Genomic DNA, 13,382 nt, shown 5'->3' with positions numbered 1-13,382 from the left:
GTCACAGGGCAGGGAGGCTCGGGGCTGGCAGTGGCTGCTCAGGGCTGGCTTGGGCCCGGGTCCCTGGAAGGAGCCACTGCCCAAGCAGCTGCGCTGCCCCCGGGCTCTCCTCCCGGCCCTCTGGGCTTTGTTGGGTGGCACAGCCTGTGCCAGGGGGCCCAAGGTGCCCCAGGCCCCAGCTCTGGGGAAACAGAGAACGTCCTGGCTGTGTCCAGCGAGCTGCCAGCTCAGCAGTGGAACACAGCACGGGCTCAGACACTCCATTGCTCCCACAGAGGCAGCCGGCACCTCAACATGCATTCCCGATTCCCAGAAGGCCATTGGAAAGGGTTTCTTTATGGAAACAGGCAAATGGCTGGAGTTAATATCAGGCCTGCTCTTTTTGGAGTTTATGTGCATTGTTTCCTGCATCGCAGTCTGGAATTGGTGGAAGAAAGAACGGTGAGGGTTTTGTTGCTCTTCCCCTCCAGCGGCTTCATGTGATGGCTGCTTGTAGACAGCAAACATTGCCAGTGAGGCTGCTGTGGAGTTGTGCATGGTCAGTGGTTGTCCACATAACTCTGCTGAGGCTTCTGCTGCTGCCCAGTGCTTTCATTGGCCTCCCAATTGCTGGGCCTTGTCCCAAGGAGCCGCTGGGGCTGCAGCCAGTGCTGGCTCCCGCTGAGGCTGCGTGGCCAAGAGCAGCCCCAGGAGCAGCGGGCAGAGGCAGAGCAAGGTGGGGAGGAGAAAGAGCGGGGACCAGATTGCCCTTGAAAGGCAGAGGCGCTCTGGGGCTGCTCCTGGCCAGGGACCCTGCCCAGAGCCATCCCCTGCTGGCCGGGGCCTTGAGGGGCAGCTGTCCAGCTGGGCCAAGCTGTGCCAGCAGCTCCAGCCGTGCTGGGGAGCCTTGCCAGCTCTGGGCCCTGCTGGGCACGAGGCTCCCTGTGTGCCAGGGGCAGCTGGGGCCTCAGACTCTGCTCTCTCCACAGTCAAACCTTTGGACAGCAGATGAAAGATGGCAGCAACACCTCACACTGACAGCTTGAGCAGCTTCACCAGCAGTAATAAGGGCCTGGGCAGCCCTTGCAAGATCTCTGACGACTCTAAAACGACCATCTGCCTGGACCTCTCCTAGATCCCCCTGTAGATCCCATTGCCATCTCTTCTCCCCATGGATATCCTCCAAGCGGCCTTCACTCCATTTTTAAACTCCCTCTGCCCTATCCCAGCCCATTCCCATGTTCTTCTAGAGACCCCAGCACCAGCCCAGCACCCTCCAGCCCTAGCTGAAAACAATACAGCCCTTCCTTAGCCCCTTTGCCCCCTGGCCCTGCCCTCTAAACAATACTGAAGGAGATCCCTCCCCCCACCCCCACCTGGGTAGGTGATGGCCCATTGTTCTATTCCAATAAAAAGTTAGATCTCTCACCCCAGTGTCCGTGTGGTAACACCAGCAAAGCCCACACAGCACCAGCACTGGCTGAGCTCCATGTCCAGGAGCAGCCATGGATGCCCACGGTGCGGGCAGGCAGGAGCCAGGCAGGAGCTGCTGTGACCAGGGGCCCCGAGGGGCTGGGGGAGCCTGTGCTGAGCATCCCTGGGCTCAGGGCACATCTCCATCAATGGCATCATCTGGGCCTGGACCTCCTCCAGGGCCATGCCCAGGAAAAGAGGGAAGCTCTGGGATAATGGATAATTATTGTTAAAGTTGCTAAGGGTTATGTTCACCAGAAGGCCCTGTGGGGAAGGCTCAGCTGCGGGATGGGAAGTTGGAAGTTGGCTGGAGGTGAGAGGCAGTTATGAGGAGGAACGTGTGGACAGCATTTCAATGGGACACAGACTGGTGGAAATGATGCGTAGACAGACGGCAGCTGAGCCAGCCAATGGCTGCCCATCTTCACTAAAGGTTTGGTTTTGTCTGGTTGAAATTGAAGGTACAAAAGTGGGTGAATTCTGTAATAAAGCTATCTCTGTTGGACGCATAAAGGGGTACATGTCTCTTTGTTCCCCATTGCAACAGGAAGCCATCAAGAGCATTTCCAGAGACACAGCCTGACCAGCAGTGTCAGCAGGCAAAACAAAGGTTTTGCTAGGCAATGGCCCTTTGATGAAGCAAAACATTTACAGTCAGGGCAGGCCATTTGTACAGATGGGGGTACACTGTGGGGGTACAGCAGAGGCCATGATGTCACAGCAGGCCCTGGGGTCACACCAGACTGAGGTCACAGCAGGCTCTGGGGTGACAGCAGGCTGAGGTCACAGCAGGCTCTGAGGTCACAGAGGTCCCAGAGCCCCGGGGTTGCACAGCACCACAGGCACCGAGCAGTCAGTCCTGGAGCACAACTGTTGCGGCAGCAGCGGCGGCAGCGGCAGTGGTGCTGACATTGGGACAGCGGTGGCAGCACAGCGGTGGCAGCAAGAGCTGCGGCACTGGCAGAGGGCAAGGCACCATGGCCCTTGCTCTGCGCCTCTTCCTCCTGCTCCTCCTGGCTGTGGCCCTGCCTGCCAGGGCTGCCCAGGCAGCTCCGTGGCCAGCGCGGGGAGCAGGTGAGCCGGCGGCCTGGCTCCCCTTTCCCGGGACAGCTCTCCCTTCTCTCCAGGAAGCGTTGGGAATGGTTTTGCATAGGGCTACAGGGAGGCTTTCCTCTGTGGGAGGAGGAGAACACCCAGCATTGTCCATTCATATCTGACCCCACCAGCCCTACACAACCCCCTTGCAGTGCCCAGTTCTCTAAGGCAGAAGGGGATCCCAGCACAGCATGGAAGTGCTTCTGATCTCTGCTCCCTTATAGATCGGGATCAGGACAAGGGTTTTCTGGAAGACCTGGCGAATAATGGTTTGAAGTTCTTGCATAATGTTAGAGGAAACTTTTCCATTCCCTGCTTCTGACAGAATAAGCTGTGTCACTGTGTCAAGAGCTCACGCATGTGCCATTTCCCTTAAGATAATCTCAGGGTTGAAGGATACTGGAAATCTTGCCCTGCTCCCATCTAAACCCCTGAGTGATCCCACAGGATCGCTGACAGTGGGAGGAAGGAACATTTAGCTGCCAAAGCTCTTCCCATGTGCAATGCCAGTAGCTCCTGCCTGTGCAGCCACAAGAGGAGCAGAGAGGGAAGGGAAGGGCCCAGAGCTGTGCCCCAGGGCTGTGCCTTGTGTGGCTCCTTTGCTGACCACTGGTAGCCTGAAGATCTCCTGCAGTGCTGGCAGCTTTTCTGTTCTACCTTTCTTTAGAGGTGAATTTGTTGGGAAAAGTGATCTGGCTTCCCAACCCACATCCAGGGAAGAGCCTCTGGGAGCTGGTGAGGGTAGGTCAAGGCCTCTCCCCCTGGGGCAGCTGCCAGCTCAGAGCCCAAAGCTCGGCCAGGGGGGCATCGCTGCAGGTGCCAGGACAGAGCCGTGCTCGTGTGTGCCCTGGCCCTGTGCAATCCCCTCACTGCTCCTGCAGCTCAGTGCTGCCCAGGCAGAGCAGCAGAGATGAGAGAAGCTTCTGTGGCTGTTGAGTTACAGGTGTGTCTGCAGGAAATACTTTTCCAGGACCTTTAATGGTTGAGGCACACAAGCCCGGCTCCCATCTCAAGGGTGAGTAGTGTGTCCCTGCTGACCCTACAGGCTGAGCACTGCTTCTGTGGGATGCATTCATGGGAAATCGAAATTCTTTCCTCTAAGGATCTCTGACAGGAAAGATCAGAGACACAGCAAACAAGAAATTCCTGAAACCATCCAAAGTGATGCGGAAAATGCTGAAGGAAATGCTGCAGAGAAAACAAGGTGGGTGCATTTCCCTCAGCCTTCTCCTGACACTCAGCAGCCGGGGGCTTTCCCTGCACATCTGGACACGCCGTGCCCGGCACAGCGGGAAGGGATCCATGGCAGCCTCGCTGCCCCGCTGCTGCTGTCACACCCTGCAGGGCTGTTTCCCAGCCTGGCCTGGCTGCAGTTTCTCCCCAGCCTCTGCAGGAAGAACTTTGGCATCAGCTCACACGGAGGCCAAAGTGCCCCACGGGCCATGCACACCCTGAGATTCCCTGAAATTTCCCCTCTTCCTGGAAGATCAGGAGGGGTTCCATTCTAAAGGGGAGAGGGCTCTGGCCCCAGGGAGACGCCCCAAACCTCCTCTGATTTCCTGAAGACTATTCATGACTTTCACCACCATTGTCTCCTAAAGATGCCACCTCCCCAGTGGGGAACAGTTCCATCTGATCCCGCTCTCCCTTTTCCTTCCTCCAGAAATGAAAGGAGAAGCTGTGCAGAAGGAAGCATTTCCCAGAGGAAGCAGTGGTTCAGTGCCAGTCTCCATTGCTGGAAGGGAGGCCATGCCAGGCACAGTGACAGGAGGTAATTGCTGTGCCTCTGGGCCTGAGCCCTGCTGAGCCTTGAGCTGCCATCTCTGCTGCTGGGCAGAGCGGGCACAGCCCGCACAAGAGCGGCACAGCCCAGAGGAATTATCCCGAGCAGGCTCAGGGCACTCGGCTACTGAGCAGTCCTGCTGGGCTCCCTCTGCGGGAGACACCGCCCAAAACCTGGGAGGGGCTGGCACGGGAAGACAGGGAGAATCCCAACAGGCTCTAGGCTTGTCCAGCTGCCCCTGCAGCTATTTTTCACTGGGCCTGCAAATACTGTGGAGAGTTACCAGAGCCACCATAGATCACCCCAGGCCCCTCAGCACCTTTGGCCATGTCCAGTCACATCTGGCCCCAGCAACCTTACCCGATTCCCTTGCAGTTCCCTGTTCCCTAAGACAGAAGGGGATCCCAGCACAACATGGAAATGCTTCTGATCTGTGCTCCCTTCTAGGTGACGTTCCTAAAAGGCTTCTCCATTAGCTTGGTTGGAAAAAGTTTTAAAACCCTTGCAGCATCCTGCAGGTATGTTCTCACTGTCCCTCCAAGGAATAAACATTGACAACCTGTCCAGAACCAGGTGACAGAACCTTGTGTGGCTGTTGAGTTACAGGTGTGTCTGCAGGGAAGACTTTTCCAGGACCTTTGCTGGTTGAAACACGAAAGCCCAGTTCCCATCACAGGGGTGAGTAGTGGGTCCCTGCTGACCCCACAGAATGAGAACTGCATTTTGTGGGATCTACTCCTATAAAATGGAACTACTTTCCTGTAAGGACCTCCAACAGGAAAGATGAGGAACACAGCAGAAAAGAAATCCCTAAAACCATCCAAAGCCATGTGGAAAATGCTGAAGGAAATGCTGCAGAGAAAACAAGGTGGGTGATTTTCCCTCAGCCTTCTCCTGACACTCAGCAGCCGGGGGCTTTCTCTGCACATCTGGACACGCCGTGCCCGGCACAGCGGGAAGGGATCCATGGCAGCCTCGCTGCCCCGCTGCTGCTGTCACACCCTGCAGGGCTGTTTCCCAGCCTGGCCTGGCTGCAGCTTCTCCCCAGCCTCTGCAGGAAGGCCTTTGCCATCAGCTCACAGGGAGCCCAGTGTGCCCCATGGGCAATGGACACCCTGAGATTCCCTGAAATTTCCTGGTATGGCCATAGGGGCTGAATAGAGAAGGGACAAGCTAGAACAGTCCAAAATCTTGAGTGTCTTCTAAACCTCATCCATGATTTTCACATATATAACTTCCTGAAGGTGTCACCTTCCTGTGGGGAACAGTTCCATTTGATCCAGCTGTCCCTTTTCCTTTCTCCAGGAATGAAAGGAGAGGCTGTGCAGAAGGAAGCATTTCCCAGAGGAAGCAGTGGTTCAGTGCCAGTCTCCATTGCTGGAAGGGAGGCCATGCCAGGCACAGTGACAGGAGGTAATTGCTGTGCCTCTGGCCTGAGCCCTGCTGAGCCTTGAGCTGCCATCTCTGCTGCTGGGCAGAGCGGGCACAGCCCGCACAAGAGCGGCACAGCCCAGAGGAATTATCCCGAGCAGGCTCAGGGCACTCGGCTACTGAGCAGTCCTGCTGGGCTCCCTCTGTGGGAGACACCGCCCAAAACCTGGGAGGGGCTGGCACTCTGAAGACTGATTCTCTCCCAGACTCGGTTGCAGGAAGGGAGGCAGAATCCCAACAGACCCATGGCCTGTCCAGCTGCCCTTCCAGAGATGTTCCACAGGGTGTGGAAAGAGTCTGCAGAGTGAACAGAACCAACGTAGATCTCCCCAATCCCCTCAGCACCTTTAGCCATGTCCATTCACATCTGCCCCCACAGCCATACCTCATTTACTTGCACTTCCCAGATCCCTAAGACAGAAGGGGATCCCAGCACAACATGGAAATGCTTCTGATCTGTGCTCCCTTCTAGGTGACGTTCCTAAAAAGGCTTCTCCATTAGCTTGGTTGGAAAAAGTTTTAAAGCCCTTGGAGCCTCCTGCAGGTATGCTCTCACTACCCCACCAAGGAATAATCATTGACAACGTGTCCAGAACCAGATGACAGAAGCTTCTGTGGATGTTGATTTACAGGTGTGTCTGCAGGGAAGACTTTCCCAGCTCCTTTGCTGATTGCTACTCACAAGCCCAGCTCCCATCACAGGGGTGAGTAGTGGGTCCCTGCTGACCCAAGAGGCTGAACCCTGCAATTATGGGATCCATTAACGTGAAATGGAAATTCTTTCTGTTAAGGTCCTCTAAGAGGGGAGAACAAACCTAGAGGAGAGAAGGAATCGCTTGAGTCAAAGGACACACTAGAAAAAATTGTGAAGGAACTGCAGAAAGGGCATGGTGGGTGCATTTCCCTCAGCCTTCTCCTGACACTCAGCAGCCGGGGGCTTTCCCTGCACATCTGGACACGCCGTGCCCGGCACAGCGGGAAGGGATCCATGGCAGCCTCGCTGCCCCGCTGCTGCTGTCACACCCTGCAGGGCTGTTTCCCAGCCTGGCCTGGCTGCAGCTTCTCCCCAGCCTCTGCAGGAAGGCCTCTGGCATCAGCTCACAGGGAACCCAATGTCCCTCACAGGCCATGGATACCCTGAGCCCCCTGCATTTCCCAGTCTTTATGGTAGATCAGGAGAGGTGGTGCTTTGTACACAAGACAACCCTCTCTGAGCCCCATGAACCTGGGCCTTTTCCTGGTCCTTCTCATATCTCTAACAAGTATTGCCTCCTGAAGATGCCACCACCCTAAGGAAGAACAGTTCCATCTGATTCAGCTGTCTCCCTCTCTTTCTCCATAAGACATGGACATAGAGGTTCTGTGGAATGCAGCATTTCCCCGTGGAAGCAGTCGCTCATCGGCAGCCTCTGCTTCAAGAGGAAAGGCGATCCCAGGCACAGGCACAGGCACAGAAGGTAATTGCTGTGCCAGGCTCAGCCCTTGCCCTTGCACAGCCCAGCAGCAGCCAAAGCTGGAGGTGCCTCGGCTTGGAGGCCTCTGGAGCTCGTTCCCAGCCCCTGGGAAAGGGGACTCGTGCACCAAGGTCCCTCCTGCTGTAGCTGCTCCCGGAGCTGCCCTGAGTGCCCAGAGGCCCAAGGCACAGGAGCAACCCCGAGCAGGAGCCCTGCCATGAGCCCAGGGCCACAGCCAGCCCTGGTACACAATGGAAACTCTTCTCATCTTGGTTTCATTCTAGACGGGGTTGCTGGAAAGGTTTCTCCTTTAGCCTGGCGGTATGAAGTTTTGAAGCCCTCTGGGCCTCCTGCAGGTAAAATATCACTATCCCACAAGGGATAGTTTGTCAACCTGGCAAGAACCAGGTGCGAGAAGCTTCTCGGGCTGTTGAGTTACAGGTGTGTCTGCAGGGAGCATTTCTCCAACTCCTGGCCTGGATGCTACACACAAGCCCAGCTCCCATCACAGGGGTGAGTAGTGGGTCCCTTCTGACCCCACAGGCTGAGCGCTGCTTTTGTGCGGTTACTGCTTGGAAATTGAACTACTTTCATTTAAGGTACTCAAACAGGAAAGACTAAACACAAGGCAAACAAGAAATTCCGGGAGCCATCGGAAATCATGAGGCAAATGCTGAAGGAAATGCTGCAGGGAGGAGAAGGTGGGTGCATTTCCCTCAGCCTTCTCCTGACACTCAGCAGCCGGGGGCTTTCTCTGCACATCTGGACACGCCGTGCCCGGCACAGCGGGAAGGGATCCATGGCAGCCTCGCTGCCCCGCTGCTGCTGTCACACCCTGCAGGGCTGTTTCCCAGCCTGGCCTGGCTGCAGCTTCTCTCCAGCCTCTGCAGGAAGGCCTTTAGCATCAGCTGACTGGGGGCCCAATGTGCCCCACAGACATTCCCCTGAGATATCACACCCTGAGATCCCGTGAAATTTCCAGATCTTGGAGTGAATCAGAAAGGGAAGATGTTTGGAGAAGGGAGGGCCCTGGCCCAGCCTGAAGAGCCTTGGCATTTTCCTGAACATTATCAACACTTACACCACCATTGTCTCCTGAAGGTGCCACCTCCCGAATGCAGAATGGTTCCCTCTCATGTCGATGTTCCTTTTCCTTCCTCCAGAAGTGGATGTGGAGGCTGTGCTGAAGGCAGCATTTCCCAGAGGAAGCAGTGTCTCCATTGCAGGAAGGAAGGCCATGCCAGGCACAGTGACAGGAGGTAATTGCTGTGCCTCTGGGCCTGAGCCCTGCTGAGCCTTGAGCTGCCATCTCTGCTGCTGGGCAGAGCGGGCACAGCCCGCACAAGAGCGGCACAGCCCAGAGGAATTATCCCGTGCAGGCTCAGGGCACTCGGCTACTGAGCAGTCCTGCTGGGCTCCCTCTGTGGGAGACACCGCCCAAAACCTGGGAGGGGCTGCAAGGGGTGCCCATGGTGGGGAAAGGGCACAGGGGGAGAGCAGGGCTCTGAGAGGGCCTGACTCTGTCCCTTGGGGCTGGGGGAGCTCACAGGAGAAAGAGGGTTTGAGGTTGGGAGGCGTGCTTGTGGCACTGTCTGCTCCAGATTTTCCCCAGGCCTTTAGGGAGTATTTCCCCCGTGCAAGAGAGAAAATACTTAGTGGGCCCTGGACTGCCTCAGTTTCCACTCCAGAGATGTTGCACAGGGTCAGCAAAGAGGGTGCAGCCTTGACCAGGAGCCAGCCCAGATATCCCCAGGCCCTTCTGCAGCTTTGACCATGCCCATTCACATCTGGCCCTCACAGCCCTACACAACCCCCTTGCAGTGCCCAGTTCTCCAAGGCAGAAGGGGATCCCAGCACAGCATGGAAATGCTTCTGATCTCTGCTCCCTTCCAGATTGGGATCGTGACTTGGATTATCTGGAAGCCCGGGTGGAATATGGCTTGAAATACTTAGAGGATGCTGAAGGCAGGTTCTTAATGACCCTTTCCTGGCAGAAGAAGCAGTGTAACTGTGGCAAGAGCTCACTCATGTGCCATTCCCCTTAAGATCACTTCAAGGTTGATGGTTTCTGGAAACCTTGCCCTGCTCTCTTCAGGAGCCCTGGGTGATCCCACAGGATCGCTGACAGTGGGAGGAAGAAGCATTTTAGCTGTCAATGCTCTTCCCATGTGCAATGCCAGTGTCTCCTTCTGTGTGCTCTGTGCAGCCACAAGTGCAGAGAGGGAAGGGAAGGGCCCAGGGCTGTGCCTTGTGTGGCTCCTTTGCTGACCATGGGCAACCTGAGGATCTCCTGCAGTGCTGGCAGCTCTTCTGTCCTGCCTTTCATTGCAGATGAACCTGTTGGGGAAGGTGATCTGGCTTTCCAGCCTACATTGAGGACTGAGACTCAGGGAGCTGGTGAGGGTAGGTCAAGGCTTCTCCCCCTGGGGCAGCTGCCAGCTCAGACCCCAAAGCTCGGCCAGGGGGGCATCGCTGCAGGTGCCAGGACAGAGCCGTGCTCGTGTGTGCCCTGGCCCTGTGCAATCCCCTCACTGCTCCTGCAGCTCAGTGCTGCCCAGGCAGAGCAGCAGAGATGAGAGAAGCTTCTGTGGCTGTTGAGTTACAGGTGTGTCTGCAGGGAGGATTTCTTCACCTCCTGGCCTGGATGCTGCACAAAAGTCCGACTCCCATCTCAAGGGTGAGTAGTGTGTCCCTGCTGACCCCACATGCTGACCACTGCTTCTGTGGGATCCATTCATGGGAAATTGTAGTACTTTCTGTTTTGGCCCTCCAAAAGGAAAGACCCAAGAAAATGGAGCCAAAATATCTCTTGACTCAGATGAATTCCTGAGACAAACACAAAAGAAAATGCAGGGAGACCAACGTGGGTGCATTTCCCTTATCCTTCTCCTGGGACTCAGCAGGCTTTTGACATCAGCTGGCAGGGAACTCAAGCTGCCCACGGGGCCATGCACACAGGGCCCTGAGATCCCCTGCAATTTCCCAATCTCAGGGTAGATCAGGAGGCATGGCAGCTTGGAAGAGGGAGTGCTTTGGCCAGTCTGAAGATCCTGGGCATTTTCCCAATCCTTATGCCCCACCTGGGCAGGAGCTGCACTGGGTCCTGACAGGGCCTGACTGTGTCCCCTGGGGCTGGGGCAGCTGTCACAGGGCAGGGAGGCTCGGGGCTGGCAGTGGCTGCTCAGGGCTGGCTTGGGCCCGGGTCCCTGGAAGGAGCCACTGCCCAAGCAGCTGCGCTGCCCCCGGGCTCTCCTCCCGGCCCTCTGGGCTTTGTTGGGTGGCACAGCCTGTGCCAGGGGGCCCAAGGTGCCCCAGGCCCCAGCTCTGGGGAAACAGAGAACGTCCTGGCTGTGTCCAGCGAGCTGCCAGCTCAGCAGTGGAACACAGCACGGGCTCAGACACTCCATTGCTCCCACAGAGGCTGCTGGCACCTCAACATGCATTCCTGATTCCCAGAAGGCCATTGGAAAGGGTTTCTTTATGGAAACAGGCAAATGGCTGGAGTTAATATCAGGCCTGCTCTTTTTGGAGTTTATGTGCATTGTTTCCTGCATCGCAGTCTGGAATTGGTGGAAGAAAGAACGGTGAGGGTTTTGTTGCTCTTCCCCTCACAGCGCTTCATGTGATGGCTGCTTGTAGGCAGCAAACATTGCCAGTGGGGCTGCTGTGGAGTTGTGCATGGTCAGTGGTTGTCCACATAACTCTGCTGAGGCTTCTGCTGCTGCCCAGTGCTTTCATTGGCCTCCCAATTGCTGGGCCTTGTCCCAAGGAGCCGCTGGGCTGCAGCCAGTGCTGGCTCCCGCTGAGGCTGCGTGGCCAAGAGCAGCCCCAGGAGCAGCGGGCAGAGGCAGAGCAAGATGGGGAGGAGAAAGAGCGGGGACCAGATTGCCCTTGAAAGGCAGAGGCGCTCTGGGGCTGCTCCTGGCCAAGGACCCTGCCCAGAGCCATCCCCTGCTGGCCGGGGCCTTGAGGGGCAGCTGTCCAGCTGGGCCAAGCTGTGCCAGCAGCTCCAGCCGTGCTGGGGAGCCTTGCCAGCTCTGGGCCCTGCTGGGCACGAGGCTCCCTGTGTGCCAGGGGCAGCTGGGGCCTCAGACTCTGCTCTCTCCACAGTCAAACCTCTGGACAGCAGATGAAAGATGGCAGCAACACTCACACTGACAGCTTGAGCAGCTTCACCAGCAGTAATAAGGGCCTGGGCAGCCCTTGCAAGAGCTCTGAGACGAGGACTCCAAAAGGACCATCTGCATGGACCCTCTCTAGATCCCCCTGTAGATCCCATTGCCATCTCTTCTCCCCATGCATACCTCCAAGCGGCCTTCACTCCATTTTTAAACTCCCTCTGCCCTATCCCAGCCCATTCCCATGTTCTTCTAGAGACCCCAGCACCAGCCCAGCACCCTCCAGCCCTAGCTGAGAACAATACAGCCCTTCCTTAGCCCCTTTGCCCCCTGGCCCTGCCCTCTAAACAATACTGAAGGAGATCCCTCCCCCCACCCCCACCTGGGTAGGTGATGGCCCATTGTTCTATTCCAATAAAAAGTTAGATCTCTCACCCCAGTGTCCGTGTGGTACCACCAGCAAAGCCCACACAGCACCAGCACTGGCTGAGCTCCATGTCCAGGAGCAGCCATGGATGCCCACGGTGCGGGCAGGCAGGAGCCAGGCAGGAGCTGCTGTGACCAGGGGCCCCGAGGGGCTGGGGGAGCCTGTGCTGAGCATCCCTGGGCTCAGGGCACATCTCCATCAATGGCATCATCTGGGCCTGGACCTCCTCCAGGGCCATGCCCAGGAAAAGATAGGAACCATCGAGAGGATTTCCAGGGACGTAGCCTGACTATGAATGTTAGCAGGCCAAACAAAAGTTCTCCCTATGCAACAGATACTTGATAGGACCTAACTGATTGTCTATCACCAATCCAGGATGCTGCACAGGAGCTGCTCCACTGGGAAGAGGAAGGGGAAGGGGAAGGGGAAGGGGAAGGGGGAAGGGGGGGGGAAGGGGGAAGGGACATGGGACCAGATGGGGCTGATGAACAGTACCAGAGGCACAATCCAGCAACCACACTTGATTTCCAGATCAAAATACTCGGTGTAGCTGGGCTACGGTTCCCCATAAGGCACATGGGGGCTTTGGAGTTTCTCATAAGGTGCACAGGGGACTGCGATCCCTTTTGAGACCCCAGGAATATTTTACGTTTCCTGTGAGGTACAGAGGGCACTGGAGTCCCCTGTAAGTCATGCAAGGGATCTGGAATTCTATGTGAAGCATGCAGGATGTTTGGGCTCTCTCCCAAGGTGTGCAGGGTGCTGGGGTCTCTCCTGGGGCACATGAGGAGGTTTTGGGGTCTCATTTCAGACGTGGAGAGGGCTATGGGCACCCAGAAGCATGCCAGTGCTTTGTGTCCCTCCCGCTGCACGCAGTGAGTCTGGAGTCTCTTCTGAGGTACGCAGGGGACAGAGTCTCTTCCTCGGTCCCTCCCGCGGTCCCTCCTGGGCCTGTCCAGCTCGGGTCTGCCGCAGCGCAGGGGCAGCCACCGTGCAGGTGCGAGCCGTGCCGTGAATTGACGTGCCGTGCCGCGCCGTGCCGTGAATTGCCGCGCCATCCTGTGCCGTGCCGTGCCGCGTCGCGTCGCGCCGTGCCGTGAATTGCCGTGCCGTGCCGTGCCGTGCCGTGCCGTGAATTGCCCTTCCCTGCCCTGCCCTGCCCTGCCGTGCCGCGCCGCGCCGTGCCGTGAATAGCCGTGCCGTGCCGCGACGCGACGCGCCGTGCCTTGCCGTGCCTGCCCTGCCAGGCTGCGCCGCGTCGAGGGAGGTGCTAAGCCCTGGCTCCGTGGGAGCCCCATTGTCCCGGGCCTGCGGCCATCCCGGCGGGAAGGCTCGCTCTGTGCCACGCTCTCCCCACAGAGCGGGGCTCCGGGTGAGCACCAGCCTCCTGCCACTGCCCTGTGAACGCTGAGGAGCATTCGGGGGCGGAACTGAAAGTGCCAGGGAGGGAATCAATTCATTGGAGACTTGTTTAGGCCTTTTAAAATATTAACCTAAAAAAAACTTAACAGAAATATTAACTTAAGAAACAACCTAATATCCCAGACTAAATCGTGTGTTTTAACGTATTCCTTGAGGACGGTCTGTGACACCCAGAGGGGCCGAGCCGGGCCGTGTCCCAG

At 57.2% G+C, this 13,382-nt stretch overlaps 1 protein-coding gene and 1 long non-coding RNA gene across 2 annotated transcripts in view; one reads left to right on the top strand and one right to left on the bottom strand.

The window, feature by feature from the left end:
- The window catches only part of WNT7A (Wnt family member 7A), a 204,354-nt gene that overhangs the window by 109,011 nt on the left and 81,961 nt on the right, over positions 1-13,382 (bottom strand). The gene's annotated exons all lie outside the window — the stretch shown is intronic.
- On the top strand, positions 7,741-9,396 carry LOC306807340. The gene is made up of 3 exons (XR_013775697.1): positions 7,741-7,916; positions 8,379-8,474; positions 9,109-9,396. It is a non-coding gene; the product is annotated as an uncharacterized lncRNA (long non-coding RNA).

The sequence above is a fragment of the Erithacus rubecula genome, assembly GCF_903797595.1.
Source record: "Erithacus rubecula genome assembly, chromosome: 13".
In the NCBI taxonomy this organism is placed as follows: Eukaryota; Metazoa; Chordata; class Aves; order Passeriformes; family Muscicapidae; genus Erithacus; species Erithacus rubecula.
The sequence above is the reverse complement of the archived record's forward strand: the minus strand, read 5'-3'. Positions and strand labels throughout refer to the sequence as shown.